Consider the following 22,044-nt stretch of genomic DNA (forward strand, 5'->3'; position numbering starts at 1 on the left):
AAGACAACGGCAGACACTCTGGTTTTCACTGTGCAGAAGGAAGCTTTATGGGTAACCTACCAATAGGCATTCTGGAATGCATATCCGTAGAGTTTTCTTGTTAAACATAAAGAAGTGGTTTACCATTGCATTCTTCCATGTGGGAAACATGAGTCTCTGCCTTCGACTCTCTCCCATGCCGTTGCTACCCAGCACAGGTGAGTTTTGACTTGTAGCAGATTGCCTTCCACTCGCTAGGCAATGGCCAAGCCAGGAATGGAATGGGAAGGCCTCTGCTTGACTTTCCCTCCCATAGCCGAAACTAGTAGAGTACTGGAAACTCTCCAGGTGCTATCCTGAGAGGGGCTGAGGATACTAGATTAAGTATAAAATCACTTCTAGATTACAAGTCCGTCATAGGCAGGGGACATACCTACCAATTCCATTATGTTGTACTCTTCCGAGCATTTAGTACAGTGCTCTGCACACAGTAACTGCTCAATAAATATGTTGATTGACCTACAACATTTCACAACAACCAAGTTAATCTCTTTATGCTCTCTGGTGGCCTCCTATCAGAAATTTATTTTAGATTTCTGTCTCCCCAAATAATAATAATGCTCATGTCTCTTGTTAAGTGCTAATTATACACCAAACACAGTAGTATGTGCAGGGGTAGATGCACAGTAATCATGTAGGACACGATGTTTACCCCATACTGGGCTCACAATCTCAGTAGTGGGTACAAATCCAGGCCTTGGATTTCCTTTTTATAGATGAAGAATCTGAGGCTCAGAAAAGTTAGGTTTGCTGGCCACACAGGAGGCAAGTGATAGAGCCAGAATTAGAACCCAGGTCCTCCGACTCCAAGGACTGTGCCCTTTCCACTACACTATGCCACTCAAACAAGACTGTAAGCTTGGAATTCCTTGACAGCTGGGATCATTTGTACTAATACTATTGAACTTTTTAGGTGCTCAGCATGTATAAATGATTATTTACTCCTACGCAAATTAACGTTGATTCCTTTATCAATGCCATTAAGGCCTGTAAACTGATGTCTTCCCTCTTCCTGTACAGGGAGTCGACATCATCCCCCAGAAATGTCTAACATCTCCACGGTGCAGGAATTACTCCTGATGGGATTCTCGGAGGTCCAGAAACTGCAGCTGGTCCACACTGCACTGTTCTTCCTAGTCTACCTGGTGGCCCAGATGGGGAATCTCCTCATTGTCGCCGTCACCAACCTCGACCGGTGCCTAAACACCCCCATGTACTTCTTCCTCAGGAATCTGGCCCTCGTCGACGTCTGCTTCATCTCTGTCACCGTCCCCAAATCCGGTCATCATCTCCTTGACTAACTACCGATCCATCTCCTTCTTGAGCTGTGCCACCCAGCTCTTCCTGGTGGTCCTGTTTGCTTCATGGGAGTTTTTCGTCCTCATAACGATGTTCTACTACTGCTATGCCGCCATCTGCCTCCCCCTGCGCTACGAGGTAATCATGAAACCAGGGCCCTGTGTGAAGATGGCGGCTGCCTCCCGGCTCAGTGGAGGGCTGTTAGGGGCCTTGTTTTCAACTTCGATCTTCTCTTGTCCTTCTGCTGGTCCAACGTTGCCCAGAAGTTCTTCTGTTATGTCCCCCTCCCTGCTGAAGATCACCTGCTCTGTTGACCTCTCCGCCATCGACGTGAGCATGACCTTTGGGCTAATCATATGTGTCGTAGGCTCCATTTCCCTTGTCACCTCATACATGCTCATCTTTCGTGCCGTTTTGAGGATGCCATCCACCGAGGGTCGGGCCAAAGCCTTGTCCACCTGCCTGCCCCATCTCGTCGACCTCACCATCTTCCTCTCCACATGCGTGTTCGTCTATTATAAGTCACCCTCACACTCTTCCTCAGGGTTCGACCTGCTGATGTCCATGTTCTATGCTGTCAAGCCCCTGGCCCTGAACCCCCTCATCTACAGCCTGAGGAACCAGGACATTAAAGTTGCTCTGTGGACAGTCTTAAAAAGGAGAATCCTCCAGACTCCTCTATAGGTCGAAATGTCCGTTTCCTTGTGCTGATATTCAAACCATCAACCAATCAATCATATTTACTACAGGAGCAAAGCGTGCTGTCTAGGTTATAGTAGGAGAGGAGCAAGGTGAGGCAGGAGGGGGCACGTTATTGAGTGCTTTAAAGCCAGTGGTGCGGAGTTTCCGTTTGATGCGGATGGGCATGGGCAAACGCTGGAGTTTCACAAGGAGTTAGGAAAAATGGACCGAAAGCTTTTGTAGAAAAATGATCCAGGCAGCAGAGTTAAGCATGAACCGGAGTGGGGAGAGACAGGAGGCTTGGGAGGTCAGCAAGGAGGCTGGTAAAGTATTCAAGGTGGGATAGAATAAGGGACTGGATTAACGTGATAGCAGTTCAGATGGAGAAGAAAGGGCAGATTTTAACGATGTTATGAAGGTGGAAGAGACAGGATCTAATGATAGATTGAATATGTGGATTGAATGAGAGGATAATGCCAAGGTTATGGGCTTGTGAGACAGGAAGAGTGTTGGGTCATCTACGTGTCGGGAAAATCAAGAGGAGGACAGGGTTTGGAGGGGAAGATAAAGAAAACATTTGGTAGGCATATTTCCTGCCCACAAGGAGCTTACAGTCTAGAGGGGATTGATCATGCCATTGAAAGCCATGACACTTGGGTTCTAATGCCAACCCTGCCACTGACCAGCTGAGTGACCTTGGGTGACCAGCTTACCCTTTCTGGGTATCTCTGTAACATTTGATACCCACTTTCTCTTTTTCTTGTATTTTGAGCCTCTTATGGTCAGGGAATTTGTCTGATCTGATCGTTTTGTTTCTACTCAGCACTTGTTACAGTCTTTTTCATGTAAGCTATTAATAAAGACTATAACAATAATGTTGATAATTATGATTTTGATCAGGAGCCCATGAATTTATACTTCCTGGGTTAGATCTAGCTGTCCCCTGCAGAGTCTTTCAACAGTATATTTAGAGGGATCTTGTATTTACTTTCTAGGGTATCTTCCAGGTGGATTAATAATTATGGTATTTGTTAAGCGCTTTCTTTGTGCTAGGCACTGTACTAAGCACTGGGGTGGGTGCCAGCGTATCGAGTTGGACACAGCCCCCTGTCCCACGTGGGGCTCACAGTCACAATCCCCATTTACAGATGAGGTAACTGAGGGCCGGAGAAGTGAAGGGACTTGCCCAAGGTCACACAGCAGACTAGTGGCAAAGCCGGGGTTAGAATCCGGATGGATGGACCACAGTGATTCCCTGTATTGCTTTGATTTTTCCTAAAGTATTGGGAGTAGGAAGGATAGCCATTCACCTTTGGATTCTGTTCTAATATCCGAGGAGGGATAGCCTGTGGAAACCCGATCTAATATCCAAGAGATTTCAGCTTCCTGTCCCAGATCTGGGTGATTTTATCCAGTGTGCTGACCAAATATTCAATTAGTGGTCTTCTAGACTGCTGGTTTGTTATGAGCAGGAAATGTGCTGGCTGATTTTGTTGTATTGTACTCTCCCATGATGTTAGTAGAGTGCTCTGCACATAGTAAGTGCTCAATAAATACTTTTAACTGCAGGAAATGTGCTGGCTGATTTTGTTGTATTGTACTCTCCCATGATGTTAGTAGAGTGCTTTGCACATAGTAAGTGCTCAATAAATACTTTTAACTGAGGATGATGATAATGATAATAAAAACAATTTAGGAGTCAGTCAATCGTATTAACGTACTGCTTATGGTGTGTGGAACAGTGTACTAAGCACTTGGGAGAGTATAGTATAACAATATAACAGACACATTCTCTGCCCACAGTGAGCATACAGTCTGGAGTGGGAGACAGGCATTAATATGAATAAATACATTACGGAAATGGACATAAGTGATATGTGGCTGGGAGGGGATGAATAAAAAGAGCAAGTCAGTGTGACACAGAAGGGAGTGGAATGAAAGGAAAAGAGGACTTAGTCAGGGAAGGCCTCTTGGAGAAAATGTCCCTTAGTAAAGCTTTGAAGACGTGGAGATTAAGGTGCACTCTTAGGGTAGGTACGACCGTTGGAAGAAGAGGAGTGAAAGAGGGATACAGATCCCATACAGCTGCTCGGATCCATCACCTTTCTTCCAACCATCTATCCATTCATCCATTCATTTATCCATCCAGTAGTCCATCAATGCAATTTATTGAGTACATCTTGGGTGACAAGTTCAGAAGCCAGCTTTCTGGAGACTTTGTGACCTGCCTCACCCAGAAGACCAAGGGGAGATGGAGGTCAGTGTCCCTTAGATCAACGCTGGCCCAGTGAAAGTGACTTTGTTGGACAGTGGGTGGAGGGACAGGGAGGGAGAAGGAGGCAGATGGAAGAGTAGGAGCCAGTTTGGGGAGATGCTCACACTCAGGACCTATGGTTGGGGTTCAGACTAGGGCTGCATCCCCCGACCGGGCAGGGGACTTGCAGGAGAGGGGTGTTGTCCAGTGCAGTGACCCCAACCATCACAAGCCCCTCCATCTTGATTGGCTTGTATCCAACCCAGTGCTTGGCATATAGCAATACCAAATATTATTATTATTATTATTGTTATTATCCACTGCCCAACCGTGGCTACCAGGCAGCCATATGCCGTGATTTGGCACTGTGGCACAACCTTGACAGTTTGGATGAGCTGACAGGCTAACCAGGCTCCCTGAGAATGGTCTGCACACAGTAAGCCCTCAATAGAACGTTTACATAAAACAATTGACTCTTAGGCCCATGCTGTTTCCACTAGATCACATTACTTCACTTCACAAGTCACAGCACTGATAACACATTCGCTCTCAGAAAGGAAAAGTAGCAGGTTGGATAGATAAACTTCATTCAGAAGAAGACAACGATACTATGGAATGCAACACAAGGAGGGAATTTTTCCACATCACGTGAGACTGATAGATTTTGTAGAACCTCAGTGGTCTGGGAAGGGAAAGTAATTTTGTTAATTATGAAGGTTAAATGACTTGCCAAGAGAAGTAGTGTGAGCAAGTGGGTAGAGCTCAGGCCCGGGACTCAGAAGTACCTGGGTGATAATCCCGGCTTTGCCACTTGTATACTGTGGGACCTTGGGCAAGTTACTTCTCTTCTCTATAGTTTCAGTTCCCCCTTTTGTAAAATGGGGATGATGATTGAGCCCCCTGTGGGATATAAACTGTGTCCAACCTGTTGGCTTGTACCGACCCCAGAGCAATGCCCTCTAAGGAGGAATTGTTTGTCACACACTGATTTTATCTGACATCCCTCCGGACTCTGAGAAAGCCTCCTTTCAGCCAGAAAAGACAACTATTCATGTGCACGCCTCTGTAGGGTGTCCTAGTTAGGTGAGCGATGGCAATATCAACACAAAGAGACAGTTACATCCAGAGAAAATGATGGGAAAATCTCCCCTTTAGTACTATCCCATTGGAGGCCATCATGTCCCGGTTCCTCAGGCTGTAGATGAGGGGGTTCAGGGCAGGGGGTACCACTGCATAGAACGCGGACCCCAGCAGGTCAGGTGTCAAGGAGGAGTCTGAGGGTGGCTTCAGATAGGCGGTGATGCCTGTCTAAATGACAATGATAATGACAGCGAGGTGTGGCAGGCAGGTGGAGAAGGCTTTGGACCACCCCTCGGCGGCCGACATCCTCAGCACGACCCGGAAGATGAGCACATGAGAGACGATGATGAGAATGAAGAAGACGACGGCCAAAGCTACCCGGGCGGTGATACCCATGTAGACGGTGACGTGGTCCTCGGAGCAGGTGATCTTCAGCATGGAGGGGACGTCATAGAAAAACTGCTGGAGGATGTTGGACCCACAGAAGGACATGGAGAAGGTCGGAGCTGAAAGCAATACTCCAATCAGGCCCCCATTGAGCCACGAGGCGGCGGCCATCTTCCCAAAAGCCACTCTGTTCACCACGACCTCATAGCGCATTGGAAGGCAGGTAGCAGCATAGCGGTAGTAGGACATCGCCGTGAGGGCAAATTACTCCTAAGTGGCAAGCAGGACCACCAGTAAAGCTGAACTACGCAGTCTAGCAAGGAGATGGAGCTGTTATTAGCCCAGTAAATGGTGATGGAGTTGGGGACGGTGACGGAGATATAGCAGAGTTCGAGGACGGATAGGTTCCTGAGGAAGAACTACATAGGGGTGTAGAAGCTCCGGTTGAGAGCGGTGATGGCGACGATGAGGCGATTCCCCGTCAAGGCCGCCAGGTAGACTAGGAAGAACAGCGCGGCGTGGACCAGCTGCAGCTCCCGAACCTCCCAGAATCCCAGGAGGAGGAATTTCCTCACTTTGGAGACGTTGGGCATTTTGGGGTTTGCATGTGATGAGGGAAGAGCCAAAGACAGAGTTAACTGATGGGATGAGTGAAGGAATTGACAGGACACTTGCTGGTGATTCTCTATGGAGAAGAGACATTTATTTAACTCACAATGATCTTTGAGTTCACCGTGGAGACATTGAACAATTCTCGGGAATAATGTCGACTCCTTGCACAGGAAGAGGGGAGACTTCAATTTAGAGACGTTGAAGTTGGGGGTGAAGGAATAGGACTAAGTCAATCAATTCTATTTATTGAGTACCATCAGAGGACACGATATTAGTACATATGATCACCGCCCAAAAAGAGCTTCCATTCTGTTGGGAGCACCATGCTTCGAACTGTGTAGAAGCAGGGAGCGCTATTGGGAAGAACACTGGCCTGGGAATCGGAGGTCCTGGGTGCTAATTCCAACTCTGCCACTTGTCGGCTGCATAACAATGGGAAAGTTACTTAATTTCTCCATGCTTCAGTTTTCTCAAAAGTAAAATGAGGAATTGATACCTGTGTTCCCTCCTACTTAGTCTGTGTATACCTCGTGGGACACGGACTGTGTTCTACCAGGTTGTCCTGAATCTCCCTCAGCACTTAATAATTTTCTTGGAACGTAGTAAGCATTTAATAAATATCAAGATAATTATTTTTGGTTGAAGAGACTGAAACTAAAATGAGTAGCAAATAGGAGGGGTCAGAGAACATAAAAATATGAACGTAACCGTTGTGAATTTTTTTCGGTGCTTTTAGAGTCAAATAAGAAGTGCATTTTTACATATATTTATCCATTTAGTGGAGAGAGGATGAGCCTGGTAAACAGAAGGACCTGGATTCTAATCCTGTCTCTGCCCCTTGTCTGCTTTATGACCTCGGGCCAGTCACTTAACCTTCTCTGTGCCTCAGTTACCTCATCTGTAAATTGGAGATTATGATTGAATGCACCATATGGGGCATGGAATGTATTCAACCTGATAAGCTTGTAACCACCCTAGTGCTTATTACAGTACCTGGAACGTAACGACCACTTAACGATACCATAAACCAAACAAAAAAAATAAAACCCACGTATACGTTAAACTGATTCCATTTGCTCACATACCTGTATTCACACTTGTACTCATACAAACATAAGCATACCTCATCTTTCATCTAATCCTTTCCTACAGCATTGCTCAGCCTACATCTCTCCTTTCTTCAACCTCCCCTTAGGACAAGTTGTGTCTTTACACAAGCAACAAAACCTCACAATCAGCTTGAGGGCTTTCCTCCGTATGACTGAACATCACCCCCTTTCCATCGTTCAGCGCGTCTTCTCAGCTCTCAAAGCAACTTTGTAGTTGTTACCTGCGATCGACTCTCCCGTTTCCATCCCAATCAGATTGGACAGAGTCCATGTCCCTCATGGGGTTCACGTCTCAATCCCCATTTTTCAGATGAGGGAACTGAGACAAGGAGAATTTAAGCGACCCTGCCCAAGGCCACATAGCAGACATGTGGTGGAACCGAGACCAGAACCCATGTCCATTTGAATCTCAGGATCCCGCTGTTTCCACTAGACAATGCTACTTCTTCTGACTTGATTGTAAATACGTTGAAGCTCTGTTCATACTGACTATATAAGCTGTACTCTTGAATCAAGCGTTTATCCACTTTTCCATCTTTCTCTTCTCTCCTTCCTCCTCTATGTAATTTATTCTGTGTCTATCTCCCCCATTAGATCATAATCCCCTGGAGAGCAGGAATAAAGCATTTTATTTCTTTTCAACTCTCAGGAGAGCTTACTACATTCATTCGATCATATTTATTGAGCGCTTACCATGTGCAGAGCACTGTACTAACCGCTTGGGAAGTACAACATATAGAGACGGTACCTACCCAACAGCGGGCTCACAGTCTAGAAGGGGGAGACAGACAACAAAACAAAGCAATAGAATAAAATGCTTTGTATGCAGGATGTGGTCAGTTAATACGGTGGATGGACGGATGGATGGATGGACGGATGGATGGATGGTTGGGAAGCAAGGATTTGACCAGTCAAAAGTGGGCTGGGCAGTTTTCATTGTTGCTTCCCTTCCCCCTTGTCACTGAGCTATTTTTCGATTTTCATAACCAAGAGCAATTTTAAAATTAATTTAACACTTGTGTTTATCATTAGTAGTTGTACCAACATTATAATTACTGGGTTTAGTAAGAATTTACTTGCAAAAGACTGCCAAGTGATGGAGTAGAAACAAAATAATCAGAATAGACATATTTCCCAGTCCACAGGGACTCAGAAGGTAAGACAAAGAGAGAGCACGTACTCAATCCTGATTTACAGAGAGGCCCATAGAGGTTAAGTTGCTGGACGAAGGTCGCCAAGCAACCCAGTGGCAGAATCTGACAAACACCTCAAGTTTTACGACTCCCAGTCACATGTTCATTCCATTAGGTTTTGATGTCCCCCAAACAATGAATTGTGAGTCACACACGTCTTATCAGCCTCCCTCCAAAACACTGACAAATCCTTAGCCGCTGGACGTTCTCTTTGGATTTGTAGGCTAGCTGATGAGGGTTGGGATAATCAGTGAAAGGAAGCAGACATTTTGTCCCATAAAGAAGGGATTTGGAATTTCCCTTTTAGGATTCTCTCCAGAGAGGCCTTCATGTCCCGGTTCCTCAGGCTGTAGATGAGGGGGTTCAAGGTGGGGAGCATCACGGTGTAGAATGCAGACACCAGCAGGACGAGGGTCGAGGGGAAATCTGACACGGGCTTGACGTAGGAGATCATGGCCGTAGAAACTAAGACAGTGAAGACAGAGAGGTGAGGCAAGCAGGTGGAGAAGGCTTTGGTTCGACTCTTAGCGGCCGGCATCCTCAGCAAGGCCCAGAAGATGTGCACGTACGAGACGATGATGAGAATGAAGTAGAAGCCGCCTAACACTACACCAGCGGTGACGCTCACGTCGATGGCGACGTGGTCCTCAGAGCAGGTAATCCTCAACAGCGAGGGGACGTCACAGAAAACCTGCTGGACGATGTTGGACCCACAGAAGGACAGGGAGAAGGTCGAAGCTGAAAGCAAGACTCCAAGCAGGCCCCCACTGAGCCACGAGGCGGCGGCTATCTTCCCACAGACGCCTCGAGCCATGACGATCTCGTAGCTCAGGGGGAGACAGATGGCAGCGTAGCGATCGTAGGACATGGCCGTGAAGACGAACAGGTCTGAACTGGCAAACCAGAGCACGGAGAAAACCTGAACAGCACAGCCCACGAGGGAGATGGATCTCTTGTTAGTCAGAGATTTGAGGATGGAGTTGGGGACGGTGACGGAGATGAGTCAGAGGTCAAGGATGGACAGGTTCCTGAGGAAGAAGTACAGGGGGGTGTGGAGGCGCCGGTCGAAGACGGTGATGGCGACGATGAGGAGATTCCCCATCAGGGTTTCCAGGTAGACCAGAAGGAACAGCGCGGCGTGGATCATCTGCAGCTCCCGGACCTCCGAGAATCCCAGCAGGAGGAATTCCCTCACCGTGGAGATGTTGGTCATCGCTAGGTGATAATGACTCCTTGCAAAGGGCAAAGATCTTGATGAGGTGAAGGAATCAATAGGAGTTTTGCCGGTGAGTCTATGGGTGGAGCAACTTAAGGTATTTTGGAAGAGAGTTATCAGTTGCAAAATGACCTAGAAACTTGGTAATAGACTTCCACGTAACTAGGAGGGAATTCCCTATGAGGAGTGACATCATAATTCTCCAAGTGGGGACAACACGATGACAAGGATGTAAAAGCGGAAATCAGTCACAGTAATAATAGCAGTAATAGCAACAAAATCCCTAGTAGAAGTTGTAGTTGTAGTATCAGTCAATCAAGCAATTAAGAAATCGTATTTTTGAGGCTTTACTGTGTGCAAAGCACTGTACGAAATACTTGGTAGAGTACAATGTAGCAGAGTTGGTAGTCATGTTCTCTCCCCACAACAACCTTACAGACTAAAGAGGGATACAGATGTTAATAAAAAATAAATTACAGATATGTACAGAGACTGTAAGCTCTTTGTGGGTAGGGGGTGTGTCTGTAATATTATGTTGTACTCCCCCGAGCACTTAGCACAGTGCTCTACACACAGAGCTCTGCTCTGAGCTCAATAAACATTTATTACTAAGCTGATTGACTGGTAATAGTAATAACGGTGTTTATCGAGCCCCCAGTGGACACAAAAGTCAAGGATATACCAACTCTAGAAGGCTCCCTGAAGCACACAAATTCATTCTCCCACACAAAATTACAGCTATGTATTATGTATCCGGACACATAATACCCTCACTTGTATTCCTGTTCACTCACAGACCGGGGTTCTCCCATAGCCAGACAGTCTCACAGAGTCAATCGTATTTATCGAGTGCTTATTGTGTGCATAGCACTGTGCTAATCACTTGGGAGTACAATGCAAACAAGTTGGTAGATGCATACTTCCATAAACGTATCTAGTCACTCATTCGGCTCTTCCCTGACCTCCAATCCTGTTCCCTAGGGAGAGATGGAGAACATTCCCCACTGTTCCCTACCCAGATCCCTAAAGTCTGGGATTTGATCCCTGATTTTCCTTCCTTGCCCTGAGCACACGCACACACGCTCACACACACACACACACAAAGCTGTGAGTCCAGGAAATCCCACTGCAGCTGTCTCTATACGAGGAAAATGAACTGCAGAGTGAGGTCTGGCATGGGACCCCAAATACATATATTGCCTCGGTTTTGGCAGAGGGCTGGGAGAAATGATTAATCGATGGTATTTACTGAACACTTACTGTATGTGGAGCACTGGACTAAAGTGGTAAGGAGAGGGCAATCCAACAGAGTTGGTAGACACATCCCCTGCCCATAACGAGATGACAGTCTTGGGGCATGGAAAGGTGATCGGGCATTGATGAAGGGACGGTGGAGGGCCAATGGAAGGCCGATGCAGGGATGTCAGTGAGATGATGGACAGGTGTCCTGGAAAAAACAGTAGATGAACATTGGTACAAATACAAAGACCATGCGACTGAGAACCTGAGCAGAGGAAGTGATTCCAGTAGTAGTGGCTTCCGCTGTAGTACCTTCCACTGTCTCGTCCTTGCTGAAGCCTGGTTTCTGCTCCTGCAAACCCGCCTTCAGTGCTGCCCTGCTCCAAACCTCAACCTGGGGGCCGAGTGTGATTCTTGTAGCCGTCATCGACCAGATTCCTGTAGCCGTCATCTACCGCCCTCCCGGCCCCACTTCCAACTTCTTTAACGACTTTTACCCCTTCCTCACCTTCCTTCTCTCCTTCTCCATGCCCACTCTGATCCTCGGAGACTTCAATATCCACATGGATATCCCTAACGACTCCTCTGCCGCCCGCCTTCTATCTCTCCTTGACGCTGCCAACCTCTTCCTCCACCCCACCTCGCCCACTCACCAACTTGGTCATACCCTCGACCTCATCATCTCCTACCGCTGCACTGTGTCCACCCTCACCAACTCTGAAATCCCTCTCTCTGATAATAATCTTCTCACCTGCCTCCTCACTCACACTCCTTTCCCCTGTAAATCCGTATTACTCCCTCACAGAGATCTCCGCTCTCTGGACCCCACCCATCTTTCGGAGCGCCTCACACCCCACCTCGCCGCCCTCTCCTCTCTACCCAGTCTTGATGATCAGATTACTGCTCTCAACTCTACCCTTTCTACTCAGCTAGACTCACTCGCTCCCCTCTCCCTTCGCCGCTCTCGCACCACTAACCCACAGCCCTGGATCACTGCCACTGTCCGCCTCCTTCGCTCTTATGCTCGAGCTGCCGAACGCTGCTGGCGAAAGTCTAAACACCATGCCAACCTCGTTCACTTCAAGTTTATCCTTTCCTGCCTTAACTCAGCCCTCTCTTCTGCCAGACAAAACTATTTCTCCTCCCTTATTGACACCCATGCCCATCACCCCCGCCAGCTCTTCCGTACATTCAACTCCCTTCTCAGGCCCCCGGGTCCTCCCCCTCCTCCTTCCCTCACCCCCAACGATCTGGCCTCCTACTTCATTAACAAAATTAAATCCATCAGGTCCGACCTCCCCAAAGTCTCTTCCCCCCTTTCTCCATCCCCCCGGCTCTCAACACTCTCTGCTACTCTCCCATCCTTCCCAGCGGTATCCTCAGAGGAACTCTCCTCCCTCCTCTCAAGTGCTACTCCGACCACCTGTGCTTCTGACCCCATTCCCTCTCATCTTATGAAATCTCTCGCTCCATCCCTTCTCCCCGTCCTTAACTTCCATCTTCAACCGCTCACTCTCCACTGGTTCCTTCCCCTCTGCCTTCAAACATGCCCATGTCTCTCCCATCCTAAAAAAACCGTCTCTTGACCCCACCTCACCTTCTAGTTATCGCCCCATATCCCTCCTACCATTCCTTTCCAAACTCCTTGAACGAGTTGTCTACACGCGCTGCCTAGAATTCCTCAACAACAACTCTCTCCTCGACCCCCTCCAGTCTGGCTTCCGTCCCCTTCATTCCACGGAAACTGCCCTCTCAAAGGTCACCAATGACCTCCTGCTTGACAAATCCAACGGCTCATATTCTGTCCTAATCCTCCTCGACCTCTCAGCTGCCTTCGACACTGTGGACCACCCCCTTCTCCTCAACACGCTATCTGACCTTGGCTTCACAGACTCCGTCCTCTCTTGGTTCTCCTCTTATCTCTCCAGTCGTTCTTTCTCAGTCTCTTTTGCAGGCTCCTCCTCCCCCTCCCATCCTCTTAGTGTGGGGGTTCCCCAAGGTTCAGTGCTTGGTCCCCTTCTGTTCTCAATCTACACTCTCTCCCTCGGTGACCTCATTCGCTCCCACGGCTTCAACTATCATCTCTACGCTGATGACACCCAGATCTACATCTCTGCCCCTGCTCTCTCCCCCTCCCTCCAGGCTCGCATCTCCTCCTGCCTTCAGGACATCTCCATCTGGATGTTCGCCCGCCACCTAAAGCTCAACATGTCGAAGACTGAGCTCCTTGTTTTCCCTCCCAAACCTTGTCTTCTCCCTGACTTTCCCATCTCTGTTGACGGCACTACCATCCTTCCCGTCTCACAAGCCCGCAACCTTGGTATCATCCTCGACTCCGCTCTCTCATTCACCCCTCACATCCAAGCCGTCACCAAAACCTGCCGGTCTCAGCTCCACAACATTGCCAAGATCCGCCCTTTCCTCTTCATCCAAACTGCTACCCTGCTCATTCAAGCTCTCATCCTATCCCGTCTGGACTACTGCACCAGCCTTCTCTCTGATCTCCCATCCTCGTTTCTCTCTCCACTTCAATCCATAATTCATGCTGCTGCCCGGATTATCTTTGTCCAGAAACGCTCTGGGCATATTACTCCCCTCCTCAAAAAACTCCAGTGGCTACCAATCAATCTGCGCATCAGGCAGAAACTCCTCACCCTCGGCTTCAAGGCTCTCCATCACCTCGCCCCCTCCTACCTCATCTCCCTTCTCTCCTTCTACTGCCCAGCCCGCAACCTCCGCTCCTCCACCGCTAATCTCCTCACCGTACCTCGTTCTCGCCTGTCCCGCCGTCGACCCCCGGCCCACGTCATCCCCCGGGCCTGGAATGCCCTCCCTCTGCCCCTCCGCTAAGCTAGCTCTCTCCCTCCCTTCAAGGCCCTGCTGAGAGCTCACCTCCTCCAGGAGGCCTTCCCAGACTGAGCCCCTTCCTTCCTCTCCCCGTCGTCCCCCTCTCCATCCCCCCATCTTACCTCCTTCCCTTCCCCACAGCACCTGTATATATGTATATATGGTTGTACATATTTATTACTCTATTTATTTATTTATTTATTTATTTATTTATTTTGCTTGTACATTTCTATCCTATTTATTTTATTTTGTTGGTGTGTTTGGTTCTGTTCTCTGTCTCCCCCTTTTAGACTGTGAGCCCACTGTTGGGTAGGGACTGTCTCTATGTGTTGCCAATTTGTACTTCCCAAGCGCTTAGTACAGTGCTCTGCACATAGTAAGCGCTCAATGAATACGATTGATTGATTGATTGATTGATTGAGTGTGAGATACCCCACAGACTCACTACGGGCTGCTGGTCTCACCCCGCCCCTCCACCCCCAACGCAGGGCAAACTAACCGGGCAGCGTGGGGCTGGGGGTTGCAGAACTTTGCCAGGCTAGGCTGGTCCCCTGTCTCCCCTCGGACTCCTGGGTTCGGTCAGCCAAGGAGGTACATTGAGGAGCCTTCAGCCCCTCTCCGCTCTCTCGCAGACACTGAGAGGCTTCTCCATATGGACCCCTTCCTCAAAGATAAAGAAGCCGCTGTTCTGAGGGGAATTCCTGGAGGACCGGATCGGGGCCCAAAGAAGTGAAGTGACTTGCACAGTGTCACACAGCAGATAAGTGGAAGAACTGGGATTAGAACACAGGTCCTCTTGACTCCAGGGACCATGCTCTTTCCACTAAGCGACATTGTTTTTAATTTACAGAAATTGTGACTCTAACCCTGGTCATCCAGTTCCCTCTTGAAATGCCCCTCATCTTTCCCCTGCTCCTCTCTGGAGTCACAAGAACTGTCCTGGGCTGGGGAACACTGACCTCTGCTGAAAGGGAGGTTCACTCCATCTTGTCGGTCCTGGAGGCTGGTGGCAGTGACAGGAAGGTCTGGCTGAGGGGTAAGAGCGGTCAGGATCCTCCCCCTCCTGGCTCTCCGGATGGTTGTGCCGTCCCCTCAGACGGTGGCTGGGTTATTTCCTGGGGGAGTTCCCTTGGGACGTTGGGCCCGGGACTCCGCTGAGGCAGCTGACAGCCTGGAATCTCAGCAGGCCGGGATTGTGGGCTCCCTGTTGTCCTGGCCCCCACAACATAAATGATTGTCCAGTCCCACGTAGTTCCCACTCTGGGACTCCTTCCTATGACAACATCAACAGACTAACCAACATCCCCTTTCTATGATTAATAATAACGTTCTGGTTAAGCTCTGAGGTTTGGAGCTTCATCCCATGCCAGGGCTTGGGACCATCTGAAATCTGCAGCAATCTCTTTTAGACATTCCCCCTTAGACTGTAAGCTCATCTTGGTCAGGGAATGTGGCTACCAACCCTGTTATATTGTTATATTGTACTCTCCAAAGCCCTTAGTACCAAGTTCTGCACATAGTAAGCGCTCAATGAATATGATCGATCGATTGTAGGGACTGTCTCTATATGTTGCCTATTTGTACTTCCCAAGCGCTTAGTACAGTGTTCTGCACACAGTAAGCGCTCAATAAATACAATTGATGATGATGATTGATGTGTTTCATTTTCCCCTACTGAATTCGTATCTGCATTCTCCATTCCTCTCAAGCTCACCATCTCACTGTGCCATGTCCCCAGCTACCCCCACTCAGACCCCTATCTCACCACCTTTCTCCTGCTTAGAATTCCCTCTCTTTTCATATGCACCAGACCACAGGGCTTCCCATCTTCAAAACCCCTTCCTGAAACTAGTGAAGGCAATTAATTCTTCGAGTGAGAAGATTTGTAATAACTGGGAAATGTTGAGTTAACTTGAAGTGTAACTAGCTCCCAAGGGAGAAATGTGGAAGGTGAGGTTATTTGCCGGTGAAGCTATGTACCAAGCATTTTTTCTGTTACTAGTGGAAGTCCTCAGACTGACAATCCATCTAGCTCTGTTGTTTCCAGTAACAGTGCCAAAGCACACTTAAAATACTATTTGAATAAATATTTACATTTTCGGGTGTTTTTAAAATACTACTACTATTACTACTTGAAGGAAAACTGTGGCCGTTGTTTTTTATTGAAGATATTAAGAATTTAGGCACAGGGAGCTTTGTTAGCTTTCAGATTTCTTTGACACCACTCCTGAGAAGAAAATTAGATAGGTAGATTTGAGTGTTGTTCTTTTCTGTCACATTTGGGGCTTAATAGCAAAAAACAGCATTTTGCTTTCCAAAATGACCAGGAAGCTAATATGGAATGCCTTCTCTGCTTCTCCCCACCTGAAATCACACCGTGATGCCTTTCAAAGAATGATGTACTAAGATCATTAGTGGTTTATTATACACAGTAGTAACAGAGCATTCAAGCATCACCCTTGAGAATACAACTGCTGGTCATTTGGTAGTCCCGAGTATCGTTATTCCGTCACCCGTGTGTTTCTGCTACTCTGTTATTTTGAGTTGTGATGGTTACATTTGGAATAAGTAGACTGAATAGTTGTTTGATGAAACCACACATATGTTCCACCTCTTGATTGCTGTGTGACCTTGGGCAAGTCATTTGACTTCTGTGCCTCAGTTTTCGTATCTGTAAAACGGGGGTTCCTATGTAAAGTGGGAGCCCCATGTGGGACTGGAACTGTGTCTGACCTGATTAACTGGTCTCCACCCCAGCACTTAGGACAGCGCTTGACATCCCCATACTGAGCCCCCTTTTCCCAGACTGAGCCCTCTTTTTCCTCTCCTCCTCCCCATCCTCCCCGTCCCAATTTCTTCCCCTCCCCACTGCACCTGTATATATGTTTGTACAGATTTATTACTCTATTTTACTTGTACATGTTTACTATTCTATTTATTTTGTTAATGTTGTGTATCTAGCTTTATTTCTATTTGTTCTGATGACCTGATACCTGTCCACATGTTTTGTTTTATTGTTTGTCTCCCTTTTCTAGACTGTGAGCCCGTTGTTGGGTAGGGACCATCTCTACATGTTGCTAACTTGTACTTCCCAAGCGCTTAGTACAGTGCTCTGCACACAGTAAGCGCTCAATAAATACGATTGAATGAATGAATGAAACTCTATTAAATCCACGGGATCTTCCCTGATTATTTTTTTCATAATGGTACATGGTAAGTACTTCCTATTTTCCAGAGACTGTTCTAAGCACTGAAGTACATACAAGCTAGTGAGGTTAGACACAGTTCTTATCCCGCATAGGACTTCCAAGCTTAATCCCCATTTTACAGATGAGGTACTTGAGGCAAGAAGTGAAATGACTTGCCCACGGTCACATGGCAGACATGCAGTGGAGGCGGAGTTTTAACTCAGGTCCTCTAACGTTCAGGGCCATGCTCTATCAACGGGGTTATGCTACTTCCCTGTGCTTCCCTGTCTCAGGGTGCTTAATTGTCTCGGTCTGAGCCTGTGTAAAAAGCCCCCCTCCCTATCCTTAATAATGATAATTTTGGTCATTAACCAAAATTAACAATAAGAAACAATAATAATAATTGTGTATATTATGTGCCAGGAACTGTACTAAGTGCTGGGATTCAATACAAGTTAATCAGGTGGGATATAGTCCCTGTCCAAACAGGGCTCACAGTCTCAATCCTCATTTTACAGATGAGGGAACTGAGGCCCAGAGAAGTGAAGAGACTTGCCCAAGGTCACATAGCAGAAGGGTAACAGCCGATATTAGAACCCAGGTCATTCTGACTCCCAGGTCCATGCTCTATTGATTAGGCCTCTCTGCTTCTCTGAGTTTCATTTTGTTCATGACCTCAGACAATCAATTGGTCATTTGATCAGTTGTGTTTTCAGACGTCGTCTGATTGCAAATCTAAAGAGGAGAAATGACTCTAAATCCATTTTAAGACCCTCCCTTTCTGGGGGATCAACCCAGAAAAGCAGCATGAGAAGTAGCATGAGAAGCATCATAGCTTAGTGGCAAGAGCCAGGGCTTGGGAAGATGTGGGTTCTAATCCCGGCTCCGCCATTGCCTTTTGCGTGACTTTACTTAACTTCTCTGGCCCTCAGGCACCTCATCTGGAAAATGGGGATTAAGACTGTGAACCCCAGGTGGGACTCTGAACCCCAGGTGGGACAACCTGATTGCGTTGTATCTACCCCAGCGCTTAGAACAGTGCTTGACACTTAGTAAGCGCTTAGCATATGCAATTATTATTATTGTTATTATTATCAGTTTGGGAGGGGCTGAGGGTTTCTAGAACGGGGTGATGGGAAGGAATCACTGATACTGGCTGAATTGATACGACGGGAACATCCCTGCCTTCAGAAAGATGAGGTTGTAGCCTGGGGTTCGTCTTCTATCTCAGAGCTGAGACACTGTACTAAACTGGGGTGAGGAAGTCAGTGCATTATCTCCTCTGAATGGAACTGTCCCCTTTCAAAATATCTTAGTGATGGAAAATGGAGAAATAATCTGTCAGCCCACGTTTCCTCCTTCCCTCTTCCAGTCCATAAGAGCACATTTTCCCCAACTTCAAAACCCCTCTGTCATCCCACCATTTCCAGGATGCCTCTCTTTTCTTCTCCGTAAGTCATATTTTCCCAACTACCAATCAGCATCTTAGACCACTTCTCCAATTTTGCACTCACACCCACCATTATAGTTTTGAGCATAGTGGCTTTTATGAAATGTACTCTTTAAGCACTTACCCATCTCTTTACCATTATTTCCATTGTCTTTTTCATCCTCTCATTAATTAATTCTGTGTCTATCTCCCCTGTTAGATTTTAAGTTCTTGGAAAACAGGGATGGTGTGTAATTTATTTTGATCTCTCTGAAGTGTTCACTACAGTACTTTACAACCAGGATGCATTCAATAAATTTCATTGATTGATGGATGGATGGATGGACTGGTAGATGAATGCATGGTTGGGTTGTTGGATGGATGAATGGATGGATGGAAGGTTGGGTGGGTAGATGGATGGATAGATGGATGGATGGGTGGAGTATCTGCTGTGTGACCTTAGGTAAGGCACTTCACTTCTCTGTGCTTAAGTTATCTCATCTATAAAACAGGAATTGAGACTGTGAGCACCATGTGGGATAGGGACTGTGTAAAACCTTATTAGCTTGTATCCTCCCCAGCACTTAGTACAATGCCTGGCACCTAGTAAGTGCTTACTAAATACGGCTATTATTATTATTATGGACGGATGGGTGGTTGAATGGATGGATAGATGGCTCAGTGGAAAGAGCATGGGTTTTGGAATCCGAGGTCAGGGGTTCAAATTCCAGCTCCGCCAATTGTCAGCCATGTGCCTTTGGACAAATCACTTAACTTCTCTGTGCCTCATTTACCTCATCTGCAAAATGGGAATTGAGATGGTGATCCCCCAGTGGGACACCCTGATCACCTTGTAACCTCCCCAGCGCTTAAAGCAGCAGTGCTTTGCACATAGTAAGCACTTAGTAAATGCCATCATCATCATTATTATTATGAACGAATGGATCATATTTATTGTGCTTTCCGTGTGCAGACCACTGCATTAGGCGCTTGAAAAGTACAATTCAGCAACAAATAGAGACAATCCCTGCCTACAACTGGCTCACAGTCTAAAAGGGGGAGACTGGGATAAAAACAAGTGAACAGGCAGTCAAATGTGGGGGACAGTTTCCATGATTGCGTCCCTTCTCCCTTGTCACCGTCCGATTTTCATAACCACCCAGAGTGATCTTAAAATTCATAGAATTACTGTTATTATCAGTAGTAATAACATTATCATTATTGAATTTATTAAAAATTTACTTGCAAAAGACTGACAAGTGCTGGAGTAGAAACAAGCTAATCAGATCAGACACGTTTTCTGACCCACAGGGGCTCAGACTGTAAGAGAAAGAGACAGCACATTTTGAACCCCGATTTTACAGAGAGACCCAGAGAGGTTACTTGGCTGGACCAAGGTCATACAGCAGATCCGTGGCAGAACCCGTCAGCCATTTCAAATCTCATGACTCCCATCCACATGCTCATTCTACTAAGCCATGATGCCACGCAAACAATCACTTGTCAGTCACTTATTAATTCATTCAATCATATTTATTGAGTGCTTAAGGTGTGCACAGCACCGAACTAAGCTCTTGGAAAGTACAATTCAGAATAAAGAGAGACAATACCTGCCCACACCGGGCTTACAGTCACACACGCTTTTTCAACCTCTGTCCCAGACATTGACAAATCCTCAGGTGCTGGACCTTCTCTTTGGACAGCTGTTTATATGGATACCCCCGCAGTCAGAACCCTGATGAGGAATGGGATAGTCACCAAAAGGAAACAGACATTTTGTCGCTTAGAGGAGGGAGGAGGAATCTCCCCTTTAGGACTCTCCCAGGGCGGCCTTCATGTCCATGTCCCTCAGGCTGTAGACGAGGGGGTTCAGGGCAGGGGGCACCATGGTGTAGAAAAGAAAAGCAGTGTGCTTATTGGAAAGGGCCTGGGCTTGGGAGTCAGAGGTAGTGGGTTCTAATCCCGGCTCCGCCATTTGTCAACTGTGTGACTTTGGGCAAGTCCGTTCACTTCTCTGTGCCCCAGGTATTTTATCTATAAAATGGAGATTAAGACTGTGAGGCCCACGTGGGACAATCTGCTTACCCCAGCGCTTAGAACAGTGCTTGGCACATAGTAAGCGCTTAACAAATGCCATAATAATTATAATAATAATAATTATTATTATTAACACGGACAGCAATAGGTCCAGCTTCGAGGGGGAACATGACAGAAGCCTCAAGTAAGCACATAAATAAATCATGACAAAGACAGTGACGATGACAAGGTGGGGCAGGCAGATGGAGAAGGCTGTGGCCCGGCCCTCTGTGGCTGGCACCCTAGCACGGCCCAGAAGATGCGCACATACGAGATGATGATGAGAATGAATCAGACGACAACTAAATCTATGCCCCCGGTGACGCTCACAGCGATGGCGAGGTGGTCCTCGGAGCAAACTCCACCCCGGTGAGCCAGGAGGAGGTCGCCATCTTTTCACAGGCTGTGTTGTTCGTGATGGGCTCACAGCACAGGGGGCAGCAGATGGCAGCGTAGCGGTCGTAGGACATTGCCGTGAGGAGGAGAAGCTCAGAACCGGAAAACAGGGCCACCAGGAAGACCTTAGCGGCACAGCCCAAGAAATAGATGGAATTGCAGTTGATCAAGGAGTTGAGGACGGAGTTGGGGGCGATCGTGGTGATGTGGCACTGGTCGAGGACGGACAGGTTCCTGAGGAAGAAGTACATAGGTGTGTGGAGGCCCCGGTTGAGGACGGTGACGACGATGATGAGGAGATTCCCCGTCAGGGCCGCCAGATAGGCCAGGAGGAACAGCGCGGCTTAGCCCAGCAGCACCTCCCGGACCTCCGAGAAACCCAGTAGGAGGAATCCCGTGACCGTCGAGATATTGGACATTTTAGGGAGACAGCATTGACTTTCTGCAATGGATGAGGGGAGAGCCAAAGATAGAGTCAATTGACGGGATGAGTGAAGGAATTGACAGGACACTTGCTGGTGAATCTCTATGGAGAGGAGACAGTTACTGAATTCAAAACGATCTTTGAGTTCACCGCGGAGACATTGAACAATTCTGGGGAATGATATCGACTCCCTGGACAGGAAGAGGGAAGACTTCAATTCAGAGCCGCTGGTGTTGTGGGTGAAGGAATAGGACTAAATCAATGAATTCTATTTATTGGGTACCTACAGAGGACACGATATAAGTACATATGATCATTACCCCCAAGGAGCTTCCATTCTATTGAAATTACGAAGCTTCGAACTGTGTAGAAGCAGGGTGGTATTGGGAAGAACACATGCCTCGGAGTCAGAGGACCTGGCTTCTAATCCCACCTCTACCAGTTCTCTGCTGCAAAGCCAGGGAAAGTGATTTAATTTCTCTATGCCTCAGTTTTCTCAATAGTAAAATGAGGATTCGATACCCGTTTTCCCTCCTATTTATTCTGTGAATACCTCGTGGGACACGAACTGTATT

At 47.3% G+C, this 22,044-nt stretch overlaps 1 non-coding gene across 1 annotated transcript; it reads right to left on the reverse strand.

Annotated features, from left to right (window-relative positions):
* Positions 1-207: 207 nt before the first annotated feature.
* Positions 208-345, reverse strand: LOC119923078. Its single transcript, XR_005448757.1, has one exon. It is a non-coding gene; the product is annotated as a small nucleolar RNA SNORA7 (small nucleolar RNA).
* Positions 346-22,044: the final 21,699 nt, after the last annotated feature.

This window comes from Tachyglossus aculeatus, unplaced genomic scaffold (genome assembly GCF_015852505.1).
Source record: "Tachyglossus aculeatus isolate mTacAcu1 unplaced genomic scaffold, mTacAcu1.pri scaffold_140_arrow_ctg1, whole genome shotgun sequence".
Lineage (NCBI taxonomy): Eukaryota > Metazoa > Chordata > Mammalia > Monotremata > Tachyglossidae > Tachyglossus > Tachyglossus aculeatus.